At 46.1% G+C, this 27,507-nt stretch overlaps 1 protein-coding gene and 1 long non-coding RNA gene across 8 annotated transcripts in view; both read left to right on the forward strand.

The window, feature by feature from the left end:
- Positions 1-27,507, forward strand: part of LOC138526371 (CD99 antigen-like) — a 383,615-nt gene that overhangs the window by 179,601 nt on the left and 176,507 nt on the right. The gene's annotated exons all lie outside the window — the stretch shown is intronic.
- LOC138526372 (uncharacterized) lies at positions 1,240-21,767 on the forward strand. The gene is made up of 2 exons (XR_011283567.1): positions 1,240-1,293; positions 21,559-21,767. It is a non-coding gene; the product is annotated as an uncharacterized lncRNA (long non-coding RNA).

The following is a 27,507-nucleotide window of genomic DNA, read 5'->3' on the forward strand; positions in this document are numbered from 1 at the left end:
GCTCTTACAGCTTAGTGCCCTAAGCAAGGCTCTGAATATAATTTCCATGGCACTGTCTTGTTACTTTATTTTTTCCCCCTCTTTCTCCTTTGTTCTTGCTACTTCCTGACCTAGCGCTGTGTGGCCAAATGACATCTCTTCTAAGCATATTTAGTTGACGTCCTTCTTCATAGAGAATCCTTTGAACTGCCTGTTTCTTCACCATAGGGTTGGGACTTTGTCCGAGGGTGCACACCCACGTTAATCCTTGCTCCAGATGAGACCCTCTTATCCTGGTTTAGAACTTTGGAAGAAATCTGATTCTAAAGAGGCTGCCACCTTGAAAGCCAGAAGGAAGGAACCATACAGGCCTACAAATGTGACCCCCCCCCCCACCTCCATTTCTTATTGAGGGCTTGAAGGGATTGTGATTTCTGTGGCCAATGAAAGAACAAGGCAGGATTTTTTTTTCACATCTGTTTGGCAATTTTGCAAAAAGGCTGGCCATTGGGGCAGGAAACCACCATAGTTAACTGGCTTATTTTCTGGTTACAAAGTCTAACGTGGCATAGTGATCAACTAAACCATTCTATTGGTTCGTTAATTTCAGATTTTCCCATATTTGAGAAAGCCTGTGAATACAAAGGAGGAACTTCTTTAGGAGCATGATATTTCTAGACTGCTTGTGTGGCCACATTTTTTAAAATGCATTAAAATCAATTGCCCTAAAAGACAATAGTAGATCTCTGACATAAACCAAGATTTCACTACATCTCACCTCTCATGTCGGATGAAGAAACAGAACATCTTTGCTTGGGGGTGAAGTGACCAGCTGTGCGCGTGAAAATGGGCACCCCCACATCAATGGTAATCTCAGAGAAACTGCAAGATAAGTAGCGAGGCGGGGAGTTGGAAGGGCACGAAGGCACCTCTCTCTCTGGCTCTAAACAAATCTGGAAGAAGAGTACAGAGAGTGATGCAAGGATTTCTGGTGAGGCCTGTACAAGAAGGCTTTTTGGTTAGGCATGTGTTGGATGGTGGCTTTCAAAGGGCAGCGGATGCTACTGGGTACCAAGGTGGTCCTCTCATGAATGGTGCAATCTGTTGATGTAGGGACAGCCTCCTTCTTAACCAAATTAAAGAAATTCAGATTTCAATTTTCCATGCATGATGGAAAGTAACAATCTCTCCAGCAAAGACAACAGAACTGCCAATGCACCCTGCTAGGAAAGATTTTCTTTTTTCACCTTTCCCTCCATAGATTTCTATGGGACATCCTTTGCTGGTTCTAAACCCTGTCCTGGCTTTTTGGAGGTAAGTGAAGCTTTGTTTGACATCCCTTGCCTGTTCTGCTCATTCTTATGGGGAAACTGACAAGGCCCTAAAAGTGGAGAGACTGGGTCTCTCTTTATGAATTCTTGTATTGTTACAATTGCATACATCACCTTACAGTGAAGTGCAGTTAGGATACTTTGTATCCTTATTTCATTATATAATGTCATTTTGGTTACTTTGTATATGTTCCTAAGACAAGCAGGTGGCTACTTGATCTTTTGTTTGTTATTGTTTTTATTTTTTTTACCAATTTTGTGATATTTACAGCAAATGCCTCCTAAAGGTGGCTAGCACCCTAAAATGGCTGCACCGCAAGATTTTTGCTTGTTCTTTGGCCATATTGGTCTTTTGCCATATTGTTCTTTTGAACTTCTTCCTTCCTTCTAAGGTCATAAATGCCTTGTGGAGAAAACAAATTCCGGAGGAAAGCTATGGCTTTCGTGAGCAAGGGGGCTTTGTGTATGTGAGCCAGAGGGGGATGGGACTATCTAATCCCAGTCCACATCCTCTGGCACCCGAAAGTGCTGGAAAGATGTGTGACCAGTAGTTTTCCGTGATTGGACAGCTGTGGGCAGTTTGAATCTTGCAGATCTTTACCATTGGTGGGCTTGGACTCACAGCCTGAATCCTGCAGCCCTGGTCCAGAATCGGCTCCTCCAGCTCCTGAGACGAACTCCGGCTCAGCGCAACATGAACTGAAAGTGAGGAGCGCTTCCGATTGTCTGCACATCCGTGCAGGAGCTGGGGCGACCCCTGGCGTATGCCCCGGCAGCTCTGAATGTGCAGGGAGGCCACCCTCTCACATCCACCTCTGCAGTACCCCAGCCTGCATCCCCAATTGGCCAAGTCTGGCAAAGCGAATATCCCCTGCCCTTGCATGACCCACTGGACATGCATGCTGGGATTCGAACTGTCAAAGGGAAACCTTATTTTCCTTTGACAGTTCAAGCCATCCCAGAAGCGCTACCTCAGCTGCCTGCTGCAGTGAGGGAGTGCTTGTGTTTTTACTGTTGCTGGCTTGGTGGCTCGTTCAAAATGGTTGGGTCCATGACCTATCGCCCATTAAGGAAGAGCCACCACTGAGTCTTGACAGGCTTTTGAAAAACCTTCACATCTGACAGTTGTCATGGTATTAGATGTCAAGCAAAGTGCAGGAATCGGTCAGTTCCTACAAGGTATCGAAAAACAGGTACATTTAATGTAAGGCTAGCAGTAAAAGAATACAACAGTTGTCTTTCAGATCACTTATCAGATTAATTGCAAGATCAGCTGCATCTGGCATTGTAAGAGGTGGCCATACATTCAGATCAGTACAAGAAGGTCAACCTTGAATAGAAACGATCCACTAGCGCATTTATTGATGGGAAGCCAAAATGTTTCGAACAAACAGTATCTATGCAGCCCCTGAATGTCTTCAACTTCCTCATGATTTAGAGTGCTTGTGATTGGAAACGGTGTACACAAAGTTAGGTTGACATATTGGCAGAGCAAAATGTTGTCCTCTACACTGAAGATTACATCTGCCATGCACTGGTGAATCAGAACCATAGAAAGCAGAAACAGACGGGGGTTGCTCTCCTACTGTGTTTCAGTACTCGCTGACGGTGGGAATCCATAACTTGTTGTAGCTGCCTGCAAAATGTCTTCTGTAGCTGTGGGTCTCATCTCAGGATCGCTGCAAATGTGTGCAGAGGTAGATGTGGAGGACTTGGCGGTGTCCCCTCTCCTTTATTGACCATAGGATGAGTCGCTCCATGTGCTTCCAGCAAAGGGTAGGCTCGCTGCCATTTGAAGGCATGGACCCAAGTCTGATATGCCCAATAACTTATGCCGTCGGATTGGTGAGTAGAGCTTGATGAGGCCCTTGCAAGTGGGGTTGCAATGCAGTAGACAATCACCCGGTTGAAGAGAATGGCAGGGCCCAACAGCTGGCTCTGTTAGTGCTTACTTGACCTGCAAATTCCAAGATCGTTCACCCTCAAATTGAATATCTTAATAATTTGCTGCCAAAGAAGGGTTTGTACTCATTAACACTGGGCATCCTATTAGGATCTAATGAGGTGACAGCCCATGGCTTTAGTTAGGATTATTTTGCATGTATAGGGGGTATGGCTCTGACTCTGGGCATGGCCTCAGGCTGTCTGACACACCCCTGAAAGGTGGTTTTAATGTTCCCATTACTGCGTTCAACTGCTCCACTAGATTGGAGTTGTATGTATAATGAAACTGACTGCTGAGAGTTGTTTTAAACCCTGCAGACATCTGATGACTTACCCAGTAAAATGAGAATCTTGGTCACAATACATAATAGTAGGGAGACAAAACCTATGGCTGAACTCTGTAAGAAGCTTCTGATTTATATTGATGTTTTGCTGGGTAGGCCTTAATCCACCCTGTAAACAAATTTGCAATGACCAAAAAACCTCAAACGTTAAATGGGAGCTGTATAAAATCATTATGCACATTTAGAAAAGGGCCTTCTAGGGCCAGATGTGCAGGGGGAAATGTCTTAACAGATTTTCCCACTTAGTAATTTAGGCCTTAACCGACTCCTGCCCTCTTTACCTTGCCCCCTCCCCCTGCTACTGCTTCATCTGCTCTTCTCTAACCTCCCCACCACCACTGACGGGTGTGCCACACCCCTGTAACCAGACCCCTGTACCCCTCCTCAGAAAACTTTCAAAGGTGGAAACCAGCTACACTTGGCCACTCCGAAAGCTCATTCTGCTGTCAAACACTCCTTACATCTGTCTCCTTCTTGAAGACTTTGACGTCCTCACCCTTACCCCTACCGAGACTTGTTTCAATGCCAGCTCTCACTGCTCTTGATCTCTCTCCTGATGGCTACAAACTCTCCAAAACCAGGCCCAACCAGCCCAGAGGTGTTGCCCTGATCTTCCCTGCATGGGTCCCTGCTTCTATCATACCTAAGCAATCCTACTCCTCCTTTGAATGCCTCGTGTGCTGGCTGAGGGGTCTCTCCTACTTTCCCTCACCCTCGCTACCATCTACAGTTCCCCTGGTCCTATCCCTCTTTGAATGGGCCAACCTCAGCTCCTCCCTCTTGACCTCTACTTCAAACTCCTCTTCCTTGGGGACTTCAACATCCATCTAGACTCTCCTGAACCAGCAACTTCATGGTTCCGGGACCTCTGTGATTCCCTCTCCCTTACTATTCTTCCTTCCGGCCCGACCCACTTAGCCAGTCATACTCTGGATGTCTTAATCTCTGGGGCCATCCCTACCTCTAACCCGGCCACCACCCCACTCTCCTGGTCAGACCACTCCCTCCTCTCCTCCCACTTGGGGCCCCTTGGCCCTCTGTCTGAGCCGCCTCCCGCACTGCCAACCTCCTTCACTGACATTTGACAGTTGAAGCGAGTGTCAGTCAATGCTTTTGCCTCCACCTTCATCCCCCTCCAACCCCTTCTTCCGACTCTTCCCGACTCTGTTCTTGCTACTTCACCTCTTCATCTCCAACACCCTTTATATCCTTGCCACTGTCGTGAGGATTCGCCTGAAGCCAGCTTTCATGTGCAACAACTAGTATGATTCTAACCTAGCTTCTCTGAAACGTAAGTGCAGAGTTGCTGAACGGAAGTGGCAATCCTCTGACTCACCCTCTGACAAACGGACCTGTCGCCTGCTCCAAAGGCAATATCATTTTTCTGTCTGCTCCAAGAAGAGGGCCTACATCCAAGTCCACATCTCTGGAGCCACCATCAACGCAGCTGAACTCTAATCTGCATGGAACTCGCCAATCCAACTGCAGTATCCACCTCTCTGCTTCCGTCCTAGGCTCTTTGCACCACCTTGGCCTCCCATTTCACATCAAAAACTCAGGACATCCTGTCCTCACTCTCTACACCCATCTCCCCTCCTTCTCCTCCCCAGGCACATCCCCCCCTCCCACCTCCAATGGCTCTCCCTCTTGCCCATAGCTCCTGATGAAAGTTGTCCTCCCTTCTCCAGCATTGTTTCTTTAATGGATTCACATGCTGTGAATATATGAAAGATGCCAACGCTGGAGAAATGGAGTTACAGGTAAGAAACTACTCCCTTCCTGGGCATACTCTTGAAGTAGGTCCTCTCTCCTCCCCTGCCCCCCATCCGATCCTTCATACTGAACTTGTTGGTTGCCTCCATGACCATCAATTTGCATTCTGGGCATCCAGAGGCATGGAAACTGCTCTTGTGAAAACCTGTGAAGACATGGTCACAAACCGTGACTCAAACTCTCCTGCTGTTCATTCTCCTCAATCTCTTCCACCTGTGTCACACTCAACCATTCGATCCTCATGGTATCACGGACCGGGCACTGGATTGGCTGACATCCTTTCTCACTAACCGCCCTTCCCAGTTGCAACTGGGCACTTTCTCCTCCACCACCTCACTGTGTACCTGCGGCGTCCCTCGGGGCTCTTTCCTATCGCTGTGGCTCTTCAATATCTATCTTGCCCCTCTGGCTCACCTAATCTCCTCCTTATCCCCTCATTTCCAGTGTTATGCTGATGACGCACAGCTTTCCTTCAAACTTCCCTCTACTACTTCCTCCTCCTCTCTCGTCCCTGATTGGCTGACCACTATCTAGGCATGGAGTATGTTAGGCACAATTGCATGCAGTACCCTCTTTGACCACCACATACAATTAGGAGTAGAGGTGTACGCAAAACCAACCTTTAGTATAAGTCTGTACTACAGTTTTGTGGTAGCGAGCTGATCAGCCAGGCTTTTCTCAAGAGGGAATGTGCAGTACAAGAGGTTACACAGAGGTCTTACAATCACAGTGGTTCAAGTAGACACTTGCACTCAAAGATTCTTGGTAAAACACTTATTAATTTATTGCACAATCATGTAGAAAACATTCACTAGAAGGAGGCAACTTCACTTTAATACCAAACCAATAAGTTTATGAACAAATTGGGCTCCCCAGAAATAGGAGCAAAATGGCATTTCAGTTACTTTCAATGGGAGTAAAAAGGCACAAGTTAGCAAAATGGATCACAAATACATACTTGGGCAGTGCAAATAGTTTTAGTTCATTAGAGGACTCGATTCAGTTCAATAGGCCTAGGCCAAAGTTAATGGACTAGTGTCTTGGATAGGAAAGAGCAGTTCTTGAAATAAACAGTAAAGTCTTTGCCAAAGTTCTCAGAAGTAGTTTGTACGAAAAATAATCATATGTTGGGCCACAAGCTGATTAGGCCTGCAAGTTGGGAAAGTTCCACAAACTTTCATCGCGAGAAGGAAGTTCTCTTAATCTGGTTGGTACAGTACCTTAATATGAAGAACAAGATGCAGCAGAAGATGTTGGTTCCTGGCAGTTCCTGCAGATCTCGCTGTTCCTGACCCTCAGTCGTGGGGACAAGAGGGAGGATGTCGGGGGGGGGGGGCGGGGTGTGGGAGAGCACGGGAGGGGGGAGGAGACGGGAGGGCGGGGTTGACTCCTGCACGGGATCGTCAAAAGATGCGGACAAGATGGAAATTGAGTTCCAGTAGCTGTAATTCAAGCACACAAGTTGGTGGCCTTCCACCTGGTTAATCCAGCTTCGAGAATGGTATCCAGGAGGCTTACAAGTTGATAGGTCCCACCAACTCAAAGGAAGAAGTAGTCCTTGAAGGAGCTTCTCTGTCGTGATGAACTTGGCAATTCGGACCTGCAGCAGGGCTTCACCGGGCAAACCAACAGTCCAGGAGTATCCTCTTCCAGCTCGTCTTCGGTTCTTTCGTTCCAGTGGTCGACTGTTTTTCAGTCCAAGAGACTCGCCTTTTAAACAGTTTTCTCCCATTCATTCCAGCCTAGCTGCCACTCGCCCAGCAAGGTGGCTGTCCTTGCCCGACAGTCAGCTAGCCAATCACACCAAAGTGCATTTGGGTCTCCTAGGAGACTAAGCACAGGGAGTTTCGGGCACCTCCCTCACTTCCTGCCCACCCCAGACACTCAAGACGCCATAGGCGGTCTTCAGTCCTGAAGCCCGCCAAAGGCATAGAAACAAAGGGACCAAACCTGGTTTGGCGCACAGAGACAAACACTAGAAGGACCTTTCCAAAACGAAATGGTGAAAAAAGTAGACCGGGACATGTTTAAACCAAAGGGTTTAAGGCGCAATCTTGAAAAACATGGATCCCGCGATTCTTAGCTACCAGTGTTCTTGGTCGGGAAAAAATCATGGTAGTTCGTTGTTAAACCACTTACACCAGCCATATTGATAGAAAAAGGGTAGCATTTGACTGCTACATGAGTGTTTAGACACAGGGGATACTATGCAACACCTCTAGCACTCTATAGGAAGATAGTGTGTGCTGCGCCTAGGAATTTAAAAAGACTAGTAAGGTTAATTTAACTTTATATTCTCTGGGAAACAGTAGTTTATCACAGAGAATGTATTTAAACCTTTGGGAAGTCTAAAAAGACATCCCTGTGTCACTGCACTGAGGGGGCTGTGTAACACACATGAAAAGATGCATATGGCGTTATCTTAAAACTCCATAATCAAAGAACACGAGTAAAACGCACATCAAAATACATGAAAGAGTGGGGGGAAAAAAGGCTTGCACTGTTGCCAGGTAAAAAAATCAAGTCCTCAAAATCCAGCAAAGTTGCTGGGGGTCTCTAAGGTGAAGGGAATTGGCATATTTATGATAATTCTCCCTAACAGTGTGCAGCTAATGATCTCTGTCGCAATGCCAGTATGACTGAGATCCTTCTTATTGTGACACCTCCGCCCTGTTTCCCTCCTACTCTTTGTTTGGGCCCTCTACCCTCACGATACTATGAGGCCAAAAACCTTGTGGTCATCTTAGACTCCTGACCTTTACCCCTCACATCTTGGACCTTGCCAAGAAGGCCCGCTTCCAGCTTTACCTCCTTGGAGGCATTTTCCCTTTGCTCACCTTCCCCCCAGAAGCTTAATGTCTCCAGAGCTCTGGTCCTCTCTAGGCTAGACTACTGCAATAGTCTATTCCTCAACCTCCCCCATTTGCTCCCTACGCCCCCTCCAGCTAATCCAGAATAGGGCTGCAAGACTTATCCTTTGACTCAAGCCCAGGGACCATCTCTCTCCAGCCCTGACATCCCTCCGCTGGCTCCCAGTGCCTGCAAGATTCAAATTCAAGACACTGCATCATTCACAGGGCTTTATGTGGCCTGGGATCATGCAATCTCCAACTTGCTCTCCACAAATACGTACCTGCTAGAGCCCTCCACTCCTCCAATTCCAACTTTCTGCTTGTCAAATGTTTCTCCAAGCAGAGAATGGGGGGACAGGTCTCTTCAGCTGGTGCCTTTCTTTGGAACTGCCTCCCTAGCCCTCTCAGACTTGAGCCGGATCTCCTTCGTTCCGTAAACTTCTCCAAACTTTCTCTACCGCTTTCCCTCTCCTGCTAATCCTCACTGCCACTCGCCTTAACACCCCCTGGCAGTTCCCTCCCGGGCTCCCACTAGCACTTGCCATACCCTGCCCCCTTCAATTCCTGCACTTCTCCTCTTGGCACATACACGTTCGAATGCCACAAGGCCTAGTAGGACCATGATTGTTATTTTTGTGTACCACTGTCATTTACTCACTTGCTCCCTCCCTTCACCACCTGATCAGCTCTTTCGTGGACTACTTTGCCAGAATCGTCGCTGTTCCATGGTTGCCACTGAACTCTGCTCATCGCCAGCTTATGCCACAAGTCGCCTTCCCTCTGAATTTCAGCATTAAAGGATCATTTCCTAAATAAGCTTCTGTAACCGCGACTGGAAGGAAGCCTATCGTTGCCTGTGTGCAGAGCCCGCTGCTGGAACCCGCCTTGCCCCTTACTGTGAAGTGTCCTATAGCGGTCTGCATCGGTGGTTCTTGCATTTCTTAATTGCCAAGGGTTGCATCTTGTAGCTGTGCCCAACCGGAAGAATTCTTGCACCCACAGCTCCTGGGCACCTCTCCTGGCACCAATGCCCCCCACACCTCATCTTGCCCTCACCCGCCTCAGGATAACATTGGGAACAAGTCCTTTTCTCTCCTACTGCCATTTGGTCATCAAACCTGGGTAGTAACTTCTCAAACACAAAATAACCATACACATACCTTAGTAAAATTGTTGAATATTTTGATTCATCACCGGCACATGTACATTATACTTACCTACAGAGACTCCATTCTGGGGAGATGCATTGTGGCCCCTGTGTCTTTTGGGCACAAGGCCCCATTCTTCTTCGGGTTTGGACTGCTTAATTTGGGGAATTAACGTGTGACCTGGTTCCATCATTGACTCCTGACTGCATTTGATGTACTTGCCTGCTTGCTGAATAGGGTATTTATAACATCTATGAACCTATTCTGAATGTATATATTTGTATCATAATTTTGTGTGATGGTGCCAGTTTTCTGTGTGTGCAAAAGGCCTATAATTGTTTTTTCATACTTGGCTCTCTAAATTTAATTGGTGTGCTAGACTGTGTGGACTCCTTGAGGGCTCCTGACCCCACTCATTCTCTCCTGAGAATAGTCTTGACTGCCCTCTATTACCACCTTGATTGGGTGTAGGCTAACCTCTGAGTTGCCTGTTCACTGTAAGTAGCGTGGTCTCCTAAAATCTGTTCACCTGGCCAGATTCTAGAAATCCAATTTAGCAGGTGTACCTACTGCATTACCCACCACAACTACACTTACACCGTTTGAGTCAACACTAGGGGTCATGAAGTTTGTTAGGCAAAGTTTGTATGCAGTAACCTCTTGGAACACTACAAACAACTGTGACTACAGGTATAGGAAACCCAACCTTTGGTATAAGTGTTAGGGAGAATTTTCAAAAATGTGCTAATTCCCTTCACCTTAGAGACCCCCAGCAACTTTGCTGGATTTTGAGGGCTTGATTTTTTTACCTGGAGAGTGTGTGGCCCTTTTCCCCACTCGCTCATGTGTTTTGAAATGTGTTTTACTCTTGTTTTCTTTGGTTATGGAGTCTAACCAACTCCATAGGCATCATCATTTCATTTTTGTCACACAGCACCCTCAGTGCAGTGGCACAGGGAAACCTTTTCAGGCTCTCCCAAAGTTTAAATGCCTTCTCTGTGATAAACTACTGTTTCCCAGAGTAAGTAAAGTGAAATTGACTTTACTTGCCTTTTTAAATTCCTAGACCCAGCACACCCTATCTTACAATAGAGTGCTGGACGGGTTTCTTAGTATCCCCTGTGTCTAGATACTCATGTAGCAGTCAAATGCTACCCTTTCCTCTCAGAATGACTGGTGGCAGTGGTTTTACAACGAACTACGATGATTTTTCCTGACCGCGGACACCGGTAGCGTTAATTCGCAGGAGCCATGTTTTTCAAGATGGCGCCTGAGCCCCCTTTGTTTAAACAGGCCCCGGTCTTCTTTTTACTCCATTTCTTTGTGGAAAGGTCCTTCTAGAGTTTGTCTCTGCGCGCCAAACTAGGTTTGGTCCCTTTGTTCTTTCGCCTTTGGCGGGCTTCAAGACTGAAGACCGCCGCTGGCGCCTCAGTGTCTGGGGTGGGCAGGAAGTGAGGGAGGTGCCCGAAATTCCCTGTGCTTAGTCTCCTAGGAGACCCAGAAGCACTCTGTGGTGATTGACTGGCTGACTGTCGGTCAAGGACAGCCACCCTGCTGGGTGACTGACAGCTAGGCTGGAATGAATGGGAGAGGACTGAATAAAAGACGAGCCTTTTGGCTTGGAAGGCAGAGTCGGACCACTGGACGAAGGAACCGAAGAAGAACTTGAAGAGGACGCCTGCTGCAACTCCTGGACCGGTGGTTTGCCCGATGAAGCTCTGCTGCTGTGCTGAAACTCCAAATTCGTATCGACAGAGAAGTCCTTGCAAGGACTACTTCTCCCTTTGAGTTGGTGGGCCCAATTAATTCCAGAGTAAGCCACCTGTACATCCATCTTGGAGCTGGTTGAATTTCCACAGAGTTGCTGCTGCAAACCGTAAAGCCAGGGAGAGGAACACCAGATTGTGTGCGTTGCTTTTAAGTCGGCCAAGAGCTCCAGGAAGATCCTCCGGCAAAAGTCTTATATCGGATGCAGCACTTCTGGTAGGTAAATAGAAAAGTCTTTGCATGATGTCTTGGGAGTCTTTGAAGAAAAGAAGAATCAAATGTAGGGCCACAAGCTGACTAGACTTGTGAGTAGTAGACGATGCAAGCAACTCTACAATAAGAGGTAAATTCTCAGACTTTTTACAGTACCTTTTATAATTAGCAGCTTTGCATACTTTGTCAGTTGAGAATTTGATGTGTGCTGGGTCTTGCCTTTAAGTAGCAATGCCAAGACAGAATGTTGCCCTGCAGCATTTACTGGATGTCCTGAAAAAAAGCATAACTCAATAAAACAGTAGCTGCTTGTAAACATGAAGAGATAACCCTGCAGCCACAGGATCTAGTGCTACACTGTAATATAAAATGGGGTTATGTTTGTCAGTTCCATATAATAAAGTTGCCGTGAAAATGGCACTTTAAAAAAAGAAACGCAGCAAAAGGTCTGTGGTGTGTCCCCTGCAATCCATGTAAAGGATGCAGGGGACACCCCCCGCAGGCCCCTGGAACGTGATCACGCACAAGGGGAGCGGGGGAACACCCCCGCTCCCCTTGTGCGGTATAATGGAAACACTTTTACCGGGTTACACCACATCCTTTTTGCCCACAATCTTATGTAAAAACTGCAATTTTTATCGCCAACCATATTACTGGATAGCGTGTTTGTCACATGCATTTGAGATAATCGATCTTGAGCAAAACCCCTCGCGCTCCTCACAAAATAAGCTAAAAGTCTTCAAATGTTTGGCACATCCAATGCTGGAGCCTTTGAAACTTCTTAATTCATTTTGACAAAAACCTCTTCTGCTTCTGATGACCAAGGCAGGGTTTCAGGAAATTAATTTAGGGTAAGATTATGAAGAGGTACAAACCTGGTTTGGCGCACAGAGACAAACACTAGAAGGAACGTTCCAAAAAGAAATGGCACAAAAAGAAAACCGGGACCTGTTTAAACAAAGGGGCTTAAGGCACCATCTTGAAAAACATGGCTCCAGTCATTTTTAGCTACCGGGGTTCGCGGTTGGGAAAAATCATGGTTGTTCGTTGTAAAACCACTGCCACCTGCCTTTTCAATAGGAAAGAGTAGCATTTGTCTGCTACATGATTGTTTAGACACCGGGGATACTATGTAATCCCTCCAGCACTCCATTGTAAAATGGTGTGTGCTGGGTCTATGAATTTGGAAAAGACTAGTAAAGTCAATTTCACTTTACATTCTCTGGGAAACAGTAGTTTATCCCAGAGAAGGTATTTAAACCTTCGGGAAGTCTAAAAGACATCCTTGTGTCACTGCACTGAGGGTGCTGTGTAACACACATGAAAAGATGATGCCTATGAAGTTATCTAAATCTCCATAATCAGAGAACACAAATGTAAAACGCACATCAAAACACATAAGAGTGGGGGAAAAAAGGCACACACTCTTTCCAGGTTAAAAAATCAAGTCCTCACAATCCAGCAAAGTTGCTGGGGGCCTCTAAGGTGAAGGGAATTGGCACATTTCTGAGAATTCTCCCTAACAGTTCCCAAGGGTAGAAATGATCTTTGGATCCCTTTTACATTTTATTTGGTGAAACCAGCGCACCCCACCTTATGTGGAGTGCTGGGGAGATGCAATGTATCCCATTTCATACTAAAACTGTAAGTTATGTTACAGGGACAAGCGATACCTTTTACTAATTCGGTGCACCTTGCCGTGGGCTGTGTTCACAGCTGCAGTACAGGCACCCAATGGTGCTCATTTTGCCAAAATGGCCCCAGTCTTGTTTTTTTGCCATTTTAGTGTTCCTTGGCCTTCCTTCCCCTGACATTCAGGACGGGAAAGTCCTTTATGTGATTTTTATCTTCAGCTGGATTCCCAGCCCAGGCTTCAGTCTGTCTATGAAGGCAGGAAGCGAGGGAGGAGTCCAAAATTCCACAGCCCTTTGTCTTCCTCCTTGCCTGAATGGGGACAAATCCCAGTGGGAGTCTGGCTGTCCTGATTGGCCAACCAGACCGCCCCTTGTTGTAAAATGCTGGGAGAGAATGCAGAAGTTGTGCTGTAATTCCTGTTAAATACTTCGAACCGGGAAGCTGAAGACCAGTCTACCAATGGAACCAAAACCGAAGAGGATGATGGAAAAGCGGCTGAGACGATTTCCACCGACCGGAGAGCCTGCTGTGTAACCAGAGCGTTCTATAGCCCTTCCTTCCTGTTAAGGAGAATTCTCAGAAATGTGCTAATTCCCTCCACCGTAGAGACCCCCAGCAACTTTGCTGCATTTTGAGGACTTGATTTTTTTTTAAACCTGGGGAGAGCGAGACCCTTTTTCCTACTCTCGTATTTTAATGTGATTTTGAACTCCGTGTTTCTTTTGGTTGTGGAGTCTTGACAAACTCCATAGGCATCATCTTTTACATTGTCATACGGCACCTTCAGTGCAGTGGCACTGGGAAGTCTCTCAGATTTCCCAAAGGTTTGAATACCTTCTGTGGGATAAACCATTGTTTCCCAGAGCTGTAAAGTGAAATTGACTTTAGTGACATTTGTAACTTTCTAGACCCAGCACACATCTTACAATAGGGTGCTGGAGGGGGTTACCTAGTATCCCCTTTGTCTAGCTTCTCATGTAACATTTTTATGTTACCCTTTTCTCACTGAATGGCTGGTGGCAGTGGTTTTGTTTCAACTACCGTGGTGTGCATTTACCGCGGGCTATGTTCACAGGTGCAGTAAAGCACCCAAGGGTGCTATTTTTGTCAAAAGGGTCCAGTCTTCTTTTTTCGCCATTTCTTTGTGGAAAGGTCCTTCTTGAGATTTACTGTGTGCCAAACCAGGTTTGGTCCGCTTTGCCTTTGCAGGATTCATGAGTGAAGCCCGCCTCTGGCTCCAGGTTGTCTGGGGTAGGCAGGAAGTGAGGGATGTGCCCGAAACTCCCTGTGCTTGGTCTCCTAGGAGACCCAAATGCACTGTGTAGGGATTGGCCGGCTGACTGTTGGCAAGTACAGCCACCCTGCTGGGTGACTGACGGCTAGGCTGGAATGAATGGGAGAGAACTGAATAAAAGGCAAGACTTCTGGCTTGGAAGGCAGTCGACCACTGGACGAAGGAACCGAAGAAGAACTTGAAGAAGACGCCTGCTGCATCTCCTGTCACGACCCTCGCCCAAAATCCCCTCTGGCAAACCCATTGGCCAGGTGGAGTCAAGGCTCGGGCCTCTAGAGCCTGGCATCCTCTTCAAAAACCCTCATGGGGCCAGTCCTGTCGCCAGGCTCATACACCGTGAAAAACAATGTGCTTGGGAACTAATTTATTGTATTGTCAGCCAACATGGAGGCATCCACATAGCTTGGTTCCTACGAACCAAGCTATGCGGTCTAGTGTTTTGGGTGTGGTAGCCTAGGGACTACTTTACCTGGACTATTTTTTTGGGGCTATTTAAACCACACCCGAGCAAGATAACACGCTTAGCGTTACTTTGCAGCTTGCAACATGACGCTCAGTGTCCAGCTATTCCCTCGAACCTCGGAGAAGCAGAACCTGCAAGGAGACAAAAGGAACCTCATTGGCAGCAGCATCTTACCTGCAGTCTTCATCTTTGAACACTCAGCTACTGAGAACAGCTTCCTCGAATCTGCACGCCTCCCGGACAGAACGACCTGAAAGAGGAAGATGGAGGCAACATCAAAGAAAGCAGTAGAGACATTTACAAATTACGAACTGCTCAAAAGGCTTACCTGGCTGGTCGCCTCTCGGCTGGCACCACTCCGGACATTCCACTCGCGTTGAAGAACACCGCGACCTACAAGGAAGGAAAACACAGGTTAGCGAAGGCAAGACTTTGCAGCGATGCGCGTAGCGCTTACTTACCGCATCATAGCGCTCTTAATGCGCCATCATTTACCAGCGAGGCTCAACCAAGCCAGTTCGCCGCGCTGAAGCTCTGCATACCTAAGGGAGAAAAGAGACATTTTAAACAAAGAAAGGCATGCAGGATAGCAACAAAACTAAAGAACAGCAATAAGACCTACCTGAACAATATCAAACGGGCTGGCGTCAGTGAAGTAACTGGACCGCACTCGCCCATGAAAGACAACACGCCCCTGCAAAGAAGGCAGGACGGAGAGCATGCCTATTTCTACCACAAGGCAGAACCTTCCCCGCAGACCACATCAGGGCAAAGCTGAGAAGCATACCAGCGAGTAACCTGGCTGGGTGGCGTCCCTGTGGATACCAGGTGAGCGTAACACTCCTGGACCGTTGGTTTACCCGGTGAAGCCCTGCTGCTTTGCTGAAACTCCAAATTCGTATCGACAGAGAAGCCCCTGCAATGAGTTGGTGGGACCAATCAACTCCAAAGTAAGCCACCTGGACATCCTTCTCGGAGCTGGTTACATTTCCACTGAGTTGCTGCTGGAAACCGAAACCACAGGCAGAAGAACACCAGTTTGTGTGTGTTGCTTTTAAGCTGGCCAAGAGCTCCAGGAAGATCCTCCGGACTCCCGGGAAGCAGGACTGACCGAGCCTGAGCCACCTCAAATGTGTGCTCTACCCCAGAAGCAAGGAAAGTCCATCTTAACAGCCAGAAACCATGGTGTTGCTATTTGCGGTAGTCGTAGAAAGATTGCTGATTGCGAGCAGTGACCGTCCCAGTCCCATTGCAGTGCAGGAGTCCCCAGAAGTCCTCCCTCTTGTGCCCACGACTGAGGCCCAGGAACAGTGAGATCTTCAGAGCTGCACAGGAACAGAAGTCATCGCTGCACTTTTCTTCAATCCAAAGGTACTGTAAAGTCTGAAGGAACTTTCTCTTGTTGTGTAACTACACTTGTTCTCTGTTTGTGAGACTTGTTGTGTTTGCTCTGTAGAGTTGCTGGTAGCTTCTTTACCTCACAAGCCTAAACAGCTTGTGGCCCCACTTTGAATTCTTCGTTCTACAAAAACTTTTAAAACATTGTGCAAGACTTTGAATTGCCTCTGAGAAGTGCTTCAGTTTCACCTAGACTTTTGCTCAATTGACTTTGGCTTAGCCTGGCTCCCTGAATGACGCATCTTCCCTCTGTGAATGTGTTTGGTCTTCCTTCCAGGAAAGGGTTAACTAACTTTGCATTGGGAGGTTTACCAAAGTACTTACCTGCTTTGAGATTAATTGTGAGATCCCTTATGTCATATCAATCTTTCCCTTTGACAACCTCTAAAGTTTGGGTTTTGAAGTATATTTGAATCTTACTGACAGTGCTCCAGATAAGATTTTTAGGTGGGAGTATTTTACGCATGATTTTTCAAATTGGAGCGTAAATGCAATTTATTTCAAGAGAGTAAAAATGAGTTTTCTCCTCTGCAAGAGAGTAAAACTTATCCAAAACATAGTTTATGGGTATGAACACATTTTAAAAGGGTGCATGCTTTATTGTGTTGCGTTAACTGGTAGGCTGCTTACTGTTATATTGCTCCCTTCTGAAGAAGGTTTATTCTAACTGACTGATGAATAAATTAATAATTATTTATTCAAGAAACCTTGTCACTGTGAATCTCTAACTCCCCTACAGCTCACATTGACCCCCCTTGAGATGAGCCTGGCTGCTCACCACGCTACCAACCTGTGTAGTACAGGCTTATACCAAAGGTTGGGTTCCCATTGCCAGGAGGTCAGGGTTGATGTAGGGCACCCAAAGAGTACTGCATACAATTGTGCCTAACGAGGGGCCGTCTGGCTTTTCCAGGACACCCAGAAGCGTCTTCAACAACCCGTGGATCCTATCCATAGTCTCCATGCGATTCAGGCTTCCTTTCCTTCGACCATCCTCGCCGCCTCCTCGTCAGATCAGGCTCCGGGTAATATTGCAGGATTTGTATAGTACCCAAGAACAACCAGGCTGGCCTGAGGGTTGTCCTGGACCTGTCCTCTCCAAATCTGTCTTTACGCTGGAGCGCTTCAAGATGATTACTCCTGCGCGTATAGCTGAGTCTCTGTGTGCAGGGGACTGGATGTGTTCCCTGGACCTCATGGATATGTACCTGCACGTACCCATCTACCAACCGCATCAGATGTTTCTGCGGTTCACGATTGTCATTTCATTTTCAGTACAAGGTGCTGCCCTTTGGCCTGAACTCTGCCCCTCATGTCTTCACATAGTTGATGAACACAGTGCGGGCCTTCTCCGCTTGGAGGGCCATCATCTGTACACGTACTTGGACTACTGGCTGGTGAGGGTGGGGGGTCACACAAGGGGGTGTCACACACCTGCACACCTGCTAAGAGACTGGTGAATATCGTTCATCAGCTGGGGTTCTCCCTTAACCAGTGAGTCAGTTGTGCCCATCTCAGCAGCTGGTCTTCCTATGGGTGCGTTGGGACACTATGGTTCAGTGCATGGGCGTAATTTTAGGGGGGGACGGGGGTGTTTGTCCCCCCCAACTTTCATGGCACACCATTTTGTCCCCATTCATTTGGCTGGGGCACCTTTTTTTCAGATGTCATGTCCCCCCCCAACATTTTCATCAACGTTACTCCACTGGTTCAGTGGGTGTTCCCTATGCCCGAGAGGATGCTGTTCCTATGCAAGGCGGTGGGGCACTTTCTGGCCAAGTTGACCACCTCGGCATGGTGGTTCTATCATATTCTGGGCCTGATGGCCTCCTGCATGCTCAGTGTGCAGCGCACTCGCCTCAAGATGAGGCGTCTCGAGCTCTGGCGGCCAATTGGGATCAGGAGATCGGATCTCAGTCAGACAGGATACCAATGCCACTGCTCCTACTGCCTGATCTTCGCTGGTGGATGATGGATGGCAATGTTTCAGTGGGAGCCCCCTTCACCCGACCGGAGTCGACCCTGGAGGCGACAACAGATTTCTCTTTCGGGCTGTAGGGATACACGATTCAGAGAGCATGGTCCAGGTCTGAAGCCCTTTTGCATATCAAGCTGTTTGAGCTCAGGGCAGTGGGCCTGGCCCTCAAGGCATTTTTGCCCCTCATCAGGGACAGGTGTGTTCTGGTCAGGATGGACAATTCTACTACAATGTTTTACCTGAACAAGCAGAGCGGCGCCCGTTCCCTCACCCCCACCCCTTTAACCCCCTCTTCTGTGCATGGAGGCGGTATCGATCTGGGAATGGACCCTGACTGAGGGGGTCTGGATTTCAGCAGTTCACCTCCCGGGGAACAGCAGTGCAGAGGCGGACCAGCTGAGCCGCTTGGGGTTTGACACCTACGAGTGGGAATTGACACGACGACTCCTTGTTGCCCCATTTCCAGCGGTGGGGGTTTGCGGACCTGGACTTGTTAGCATCTCTTCTGAATTCCAAGTGCCCCCTGTTTGCTTAGTGGGCAGGACAGGGTCATGGGTCTCTGGGAGATGCCTTCAAGATCTGTTGGCACGGCCGCAGATGTTATGCGTTCCCACCCTCCCCCCTGCTCCAACAGACCCACTGCAAGTTTCGGACTTGGGTGAGTTGCAGCCTCATCTTGATTGCCCCCCACTAGCCTTCGAGACCCTGGTTTTCAGATCTGCTGCAGTTGTGCTCCCAGGGTCCTGTCCTGTCCACCTTCCAATCTCCAGCAGGGGATTCCTAACGCAGCAGGGGGGAGGGGGGGGGAAGGGTGGCGTTGGAATATCCAGATCCGGCCAAGCTGGCACTGGCGGGCTGGTTCCTGACAAGCTGAGGGTTCAGCATGCTCAATTTTTGGATGACAACTGGGACATCATTCAGCACGCCAGGAAGCCCTTGACGAGGGCCCAGTATAAGAGTAAATGGACTAGGTTTGCCATTGGGCTCGTGACAAGGGTCTGGACCCTGTCCTCTGGATGACATGCTGGCTTTTTCAGCACACGTGGTTCGTTCTGGAGTTCAGGTGCATACTTGCCGCATTTATTTGGCCACCATTGGGGCTTACAAGAATTCCTCCGAGCATGTGTATTCTGCAAACAACTCTGTGGTTAAGGCCCACCTTATGGGGTTGTCTTGGCTTTTTCTGCCGGTGCATAGGCTCACCCGGTCTTGGACCTCAATGTGGTTCTTGCAGCATTGCAGCACAAGCCTTTCTAGACAATGGCCTCTGTGGACATTCGCTTGGTGACAGACACTGAAGACTTACTGGTGGCTCTCACTTCTGCATGCAGGGTTAGTGAGTTGCAGGCATGAGCCATTCACCATGTTTCGCAATGACAATGTCATCTTGCGCACTCACCCAAACTTCCTGCCGAAGCAGGTCTCCCTATTTCATCTGAATCAAGAGATCTGCCTGCCGGTGTTCTTCCCAAACCCTTAGTCAGTGGCAGAGAGGGCCCTTCATTCCTTGGACCTCAAGAGCGTCCTCCAGTTTTACCTCTCTTGAACGAAATCCTTCAGGATGTCGGAGGCATTGTTCGTGACCTTTGGGGGCTACTCCCCGGCGCTCAGGCATCTATCGCCGTTGAATGGTTCTGGCCATTTCGGAAGCATATACAGCCATGGGCAGACCTGTTCTTGAAGGAAGTCATGCCCATGCGGTCACAGCCAAGGCCACGGCCATCGCTTTTCAGAGACCTGCAACTTGGGATGTCATCAGCATGGCGTCTACTTGGGCCACTCCGTCTGCCTTCTGTAAGCACTACTCACTGGACACCAGCTCCAGGCGCAATGCAGAGTTTGGTCAGGTGATTCGGAAGAACCTCTTTGCTTTAATCATAGATATGCAGCAGGTTATCACAGCTCCACCCTAATGTTTCTTGCTCGGTGGAATCGCCCACCAGGATGGAGTAAAGGGGAAGGAACATATGCTCAGGGCACTACACATAGGCCTGAGGTACGCTGAGCTAGAATGGAACCGCTCATGTGCCCATCCAATGGGGAAGCTATGTTTCTGCTTGCTGTGCGACCTCTACTTCCCCCGCACAGCAGGCACACTCAGTGCCATGCAGATCAGTGAGGTAGTCACACCTCCATTCAACTAAACAAAAATACAGTTAAACAATTGTGCTCCATACAGCCAGCTGTCTGGAGTAGGATTTTGTTTGTGAGTGGCCATGAACATATAGTTGGCAGTAATGGCGGCACACAGTTGGTTTTGCAGTTGTATAGCAAATCGCAAATTTGCTATCTGGCTGTGGGTCTGTCTTAACCCTGATAAATGGTACACCTGGATACACATCGTGCCCAGGTTATCTGCTGTTCATCCACAACCTTCCCTTGTACATGATGCCTTTCCATCCCCCTTGCATACAATCTGGTTGTCTCCCTGCTTTATATACCCTGCACCCACAGCCAGAAAGCCATCTGCTCTAGGCTAATCGCCATATTTGGTTTAACCATTCATTTTAAACTGCTTCAGTCCAAGCCCTTTCACCTTTAACTCAAAATCCCGCATAAAACACACGAACATGTCAAAACAAGGCCTTTGCACGGATGTAATTCTCCCAACATGCACAAGCCAGAAAAACTGGAGAAGCTTCCACATCTTAAAAATGAGGTCAGTTGTTCCCCACTGCTAACCAAGGGTAGGAGGCCAGGTGCTTATCACCATACCCAAAAATCCCCTTTTGGCAGACATGTAGGTGTAAAACCAATGGATTTCTATGGAATCTGCTTTGCATTTGCAGTTGCTAATGAGCAGGCAGATTCCATAGAAACAAATAAGTAAATCCGCCTCCGAAGCCTAACTTGCAGTGCCGTTTACTTTTTTAACAAAGTGTAGAGTAAGAGTGAAGAGTAAAGGAGCTTATCTTGTTCCACTCTTTACGTTCATACTATAACGTTGACAATCCACTGCAGGTCATTGGGGCTGTTTTGAAAGTTATCCCCTCTGCCACATTTCACAAAGCCATGGAAAATACCACACTTGGGTGTCAAAGCAGGGGTGCACAATTGCTTTGATGTAGTATGAACACAGAAGACACCTGTTGGTCATCTGTAAGCAACCTGCACCTCTGCAAGATGTCCTTTAATTCCCCTTATTTGCAAACTGCACCTCAACCCACTCATGTATGCAGCTGCCCCTTTGTCACATTCTGTGTCGCTGTTCACATCCGGGTGCTCCTAGCATAGCCCCACTTCTTTTTCCTCTAGTATTTTTAAAATTGCTAACGCTTGCAGTCCTCACCACTCTCCTGTCTCTGCCCACTTTCTCTTTTCCAATTTCCCCACTACCCCTTCTGCTTGCAACAAATACTCCCCTACCCCTAAAAACATATTCTTTTTCCCACAAATTAAAGTTTCTGTTATCTGTTTGTTTTCCACTTCCTTTCAACAGATGAAGTGATTCAAGGAGGAAAACAAAGTCTATGCCCCAAAGACCAGAACAGAGAAACTGATGAAATCCGCAAAACTTTACAAGAACTAAAAGAAATGCTGAAAGATATAACCATGAACATGAAAATAATGAAATGGGACATTGCATACCTTAAGCGGAAAATGTGATTAGAATTGCTGAAATAAAGTGCACTTAAATACTATCACGCATTTGGGTATCACCTCGGTGTCATTAATCAAATACTATATTTGACCTTTCTACTTTTGAGTAACCTACCACTCCAAATGTTTGGATTTCTAACGCAGCCATTATAGTCCTGCACAATTCTGACCCTTTAGCATGATCTCTCGCCAACAAAAGGCATATGGCATTCTTAGTGGGCTCAGTGAATATTCTTGTATGCCTACTAAATTAATCTGGAGTTCTCGAGACTTTTGCCTAAAAAATAAAAATAAAACATTTTTTAAAAAACTACATCCCCCTTCGCATCATACAAAAAATGCATTCCAACTAGACAGCACTTTGGTCATTCTATGCATGCTAAATGCATGTGGGATTCTCAATACTTTCGCCTTCTCCTTTCAGGAAGAGGGCCACGGAAGTCTCAGTGGTTTCACACTTACCTCTGTCTACAAAATACACATGAGAATCCCAATACTCTGGCTGCCTCGACTGCTAGACATTTGTGCAACACGTTTTTAGTGTGATGACGTTCTGTTCTATGTCCAAAGTATATGTGTGTTAGAACAGTTTTTCTAAAGTCCACCCAAGTGAGACTATCCTTGGGCAATACAGAAACTCCAACTCTTAGCGCAGGCCTGTACCACTCAGTATAATGGTAGCTATGGCAGAGCAGCCAGGCTTACCTTAGGAGGGATAGAGGGCTGTATCTGGAAGCTAATGACATGTCGACCACTGGAGCTGTTCCGATGAAAAGAAGATACCTGTAGCTACTTCCAGCAACAGGAGATGCTTGCTGAGTAACGCTGCCTGTGCTGACCCTGCATCCTTGCAAAAGAAGAGTTCTGAAGACGACTCCGACCCACAGACTGGTGGGACCAATCCATCTTAAGAAGACCTACATTTCGAGCCATCCAACGACAAGCTGTGACCTTCCTGGACCTCATACGGCAAATATCCTGGGACCTCGAGCCTGAGTGTTGTGCAACGTCTTCTAAATATCAAATCTCACTGAAACTTTGGACTCCTGCTGGATCTCCAGTAGCACGACTACACTCATTGAAGTCCCCTCCTCCCCCCACCAGAGTCCGGGACCGAGATAGCGAGGCAAATCTTTTCGGTGACCATCCTTCATCTGGTACCTTGAAAAGGGCGCCAAAATCACAGTTCTGCGAGAAACACTGAAAAATCCTTTTTTGGGAGCCTTTTCTGTCGACTGCTGCTGCAAGTTCCCATCCAGTGTCCTGTCTCCTGACCAAGAATCCTGAGACCAGGTCTTGTGAAGGCGTCCATCTGCAAGCTCTTATTCATTCACTGCTGAGGTACTGTGTGGTTTAGGGTAATGCTTACCTAAAGTCTTGTGTCGCTTCTGTGTGGCTAGGGTGGTGATTTGTGTAGATGGGAGTTCACCCATACTGTGCACTTGGGCCCAACACTGGAACGGCAAGGCGGCCTAAACATTTCCAAAAACTATAAAGTCTGATACTTGTCTAACGAGAAATCCTCTGGAACTCTGACTTTACTACTGTTCTGCCTTATCCTGACCTGCCTATAGCTGGCTGCAGGACCACCAACGCCTGCCTTCTTCCTCTGAGAACACTCATGCCCTAGAATAGGTAAGGACTTCCAAAGGATAGGTCTCTGCAGAGAAATTATAACCACTGTTGCAAAGTACTTACTTGCTATGTATTAGTGATGGGATTTTGATTCTTAAAACAGAATAAGTTACAATGTTCTTACCTAACATTTTGAATTGTTTGTCATTCTGAAAAGTATAGAAAGTTAAAGTGTGTACCCTCCTCTAAAAAGCAACAGTGGTATGCCTACCTATTCCTAAAATAGAATAAGTGTAAGGGTTTATTACCAATAGGGTTTCTTGCCTTGAATAACTTATTAAATGTGTAGTAACGACTTAGGGTAATTACTTATCCTTGAAGCGCATACTGCCCTCCTGAAAAGTAATTCATAAGTTCTTGCTTACCTTCGAATTGTGTTCCACTGTGCTGAAAAGTAATGTTGGTGTAACTATATTATTCTAATAACTGATAAGTAAAATAGTGTACTACCAATAGGGTCTGCTTATCTTGAATTGCTTTGGCTCATTCTAAAAGTCTACTAATGTGGTTTTAGTCCCCTTGAATAGCATACTGCCATTCTAAATGTGTACCACTGGGTTTTACTCACCTTGAACTGCATACTGCTATTCTAAATGTAGTTTATGCTGTAGTTTACTTACCATAAGAATGTAGTTGGTTTTGATATTTTGTTTGACTTAGAACTTACCTTTCTGAAGAATTCTTTTTGCCTGTGCATAGGCTGCTGAGGTGGGGGAGTGGGGGGGGATCCACAGTGTTACTCATGTTGGATCACTCTGTGGCCTTCGATACTGTAAATTACCTGATAATGGCAGAACGGATCAAGCAGGTGGGAAAAGCCTCTGAACGGGTTGTGAAATGGTTTGAGTCATTTCTCAAAGATAGAACCCAGAGGGTCATACTGGATGGTTTCACCTCACAAATGGTGGAACTTGATTGTGAGGTTCCACAGGTCTCCTCTCTGTCCCCACTCATTTTTAATCTTTATTTTCGCCCTGTCTTTAGGATATTCAGGAAATATGGTCTATTTCATTCATATGTGGATGATGTGCATCTGTATATTGAGTTAGAAAATAGTGAAGAGGATTTTGAGAGAATCAACCAATGTATGAAAACTTAATGAATGGATGGATGAATAATAACCATTTACAACTAAATGCAGCAAAAACGGAAATCCTACTGTTCAGCCAAAAGAATAAAAAAGCATCGGAAATTCAAAGTTCTCCCCCTCTGATCCTAGGGGAACAACTGCAATATGCAAAAAAAGTAAAAAATCTAGGCTGCTGGTGGCAGGAGAATTTGAATAGTGAGACGCAAGTAGGAGCTAAAGTGAAAACAGTTCATTTTGCACTACGATCACTACGGAAAATACTCCCCTACATTCCGATGGAAGACGTAGTTGTGGTGGGGGCAATGACTAACCCCCACCTGGATTACTCTAATAGTTTGCTGGCAGGAATTTCTCAAAAGCAAATGATGAGACTCCAAAGAGCACAAAATGCAGCACTAAGAGTAATTGGAAATTTGAAGAAAAGAGACCATGTGTCATCAATGCGGAGATCACTCCACTGGTTGATGGTGGAAGATAGAATTACATTTAAGATGGCATGCCTAGTGTTCAAATGCATTAAATGGGCTTGCCCCAGCATATTTAGCTGATAAAATTGTATTATATCAGCCGAAAAGGAGTTTACGATCAGAGGACAAACTCTTACTCTGCATTCCACAAACAAAATGTATTTCAAGAGAAGATAGAAGCTTTGGTGCCTATGGTCCTAAAGTTTGGAATCCACTACCTCCTGAAATCAGAGTGTGAAACCCTGGACCTTTTTAGAAGAAATTTAAAACATTTCTATTTAAATAAATGCAAACAGTTAACGAATCAGAATGCCAGCTATGCACTGTTCTTTTCTTATGAAATCCTTTATTTTTTAGTTACCATCTGCGCCAGAATACAGTTTATTCTGTCTGGTGCGTGTAATATATTACTCCAAATCAAAAACATATAAAAGAAACCTTTTATCTATCTATCTATCTATCTATCTATCTATCTATCTATCTATCTATCTATCTATCTATCTATCTATCTATCTATCTATCTCTATACCTCGGTGCTTCTTTTTACCATATGTATGCTACAAGTTCTTTGTACCTTCCTACAGCCCTCTCTCCCTTCCATGATACGCCCGACTGCTCTGTCCACGCTACCAAATTAAGTATTAGAGGTCTATACTAAGAGTTGGTGGTTCTGTATTGCCCAAAGTATAGTTTTATAAAGCCCCTTGTGTGGACTTTAGAAAAACTGTCCTAACAGCCTTTATGCATTGCTGCTAGCCTTTACAATGGATTTCTATGGAACCCTCCTGCTGTCATAAAATGCATAAGAATACCTTTAATTTGAACAGCTCTCAATCCAAGCCAAGTCGTATATGCCTGTTAATGTCCAATTGAATTTAACAGAGTTGCATTTCACATGTGTGCATTCGCATCCATCTGCTTTGACCCCTCTCTTTAAGCACAATTCACGGAATATATAGATTGTTATTAAATACTTAGAATGGCTATGAGACGGATCTGACTGAACCACAAGAGCGATGAGCATTCAAACTAAATTTTCTTTCTACGTGCAGAGACATACTATGCAAATGATAACTTAAAAATAATTTTGTCACAAAATGCTTCTTGTTGTACCAAAAGAAGTGCATTGCAAATTGTGTTCTTTATTATTAAAGTACAGCAACTGAGTGTAACGGTTCAAAACAAAGTATGCCTATTTGTTGAACATGAGGAGTGTATTTTGAAAATGCTTTGTTAGACACTGTAATAGAAATGCATTTACATGATTGCGCTTACGCACTGCTCTATAAAATAGTTTTAAATGATTCTTTCTTCGAAATACTCCACACAACCCAAAACCAAGGTAATTCTACATATTGAAATGTGACCTAATTCATGCACACATATGAAGCAGATGCTAAGTTGGACGTATAATGAGGGGTTGTACATGTTCTAATATGAAGTTGCTTATATGAATCCGCAATGGATTGCCATGTTAGTTGATGTAAATTAAAACTGAGCTCCTTCAGCAGTTATTGAACTATGCCGCTTCAAGCAGAAATCATTCTTGTTTTGGGCGTTACTGCCGTTCTGTTCTCTTTGGCAAGGTTAGTCACTAATATGCTAAAATGGTGAACCTTGGTCTTGCATATCTTTGTTTAGAGACAAACCGGTACGGTTTTCCTGGATGAATGCCATTTGGCAGCCAACTGGGTAATGTTGTCTTCATTTCAATGTAAACGAACCGAGTAGTCGGTGCAAGACACCATCTTTTAGTTTAGTATTGGCTAGCAGGGAAACGGTGGTGGAATCAATTAAGCCGAAGAGCGGGATCCGATCCTTCATATAAACCAGGTGTTTCAGCCACATGCCATCCTTTTGCCGACAGGAATTCTTTCGAAGTTCTTTACTTTGAAAGAATTCCGTGGACAAAACGTATAGAAATCTATATGCGACAGGGATAAAAGGGGTGGGGAGGGCTTGGGGAAGGCGAACTAGTGTAGGAAAAGAGTGGCCTTGGGGGACGGGGGTGAGGGGTGATTTCCCCTCGCCCCCCGGACGCAAATAAAAATAAAATATTGATGGATTTTGCTGGCGGAATTCTGACTAAGTAAAATATTTCAAAGGAATTCTTGTCAGCAAAACGACTTGGAACCGTTTCAGACAGCAGAGAGCTGCACTTCTTGGAAAACGCCAGAGGGTACATCACTGCAACTCCTGGCAGTGCTTGGAGGACAACCTCTGATGGCTAAGAGCAAGCAGGAGATTTAATGATTTAGCTAAAACTGTAGTTCTAGTCAATGGGCCTAGAAATTGGCACCTTGCCAATTTAAAGAAAATCCGATTTGTAATGCTTGCTTTAATAAATTGGATGCAAAGCTAAATTACAGGGCCGAGCTGCTTTGGCAAGAAGAAGCAAGCCACCTTCACCCGGAGACAGTAAACTTCTCATGGGGATTAAACCTTGCAGTTAGCCAATTTGTACTGATTATAATATTTTGACAGTTTTAATACTTTGGGGGGCTGAAATAAGTCCCCTTTACCCATTTTTGCAACTTACATTTTTCTATTCCATGGTTACCACGATGGACGCCATGATGTATTTTTGTTGGGCAGT

This window comes from Ambystoma mexicanum, chromosome 7p (assembly GCF_040938575.1).
Source record: "Ambystoma mexicanum isolate Mex_15411 chromosome 7p, UKY_AmexF1_1, whole genome shotgun sequence".
In the NCBI taxonomy this organism is placed as follows: domain Eukaryota; kingdom Metazoa; phylum Chordata; class Amphibia; order Caudata; family Ambystomatidae; genus Ambystoma; species Ambystoma mexicanum.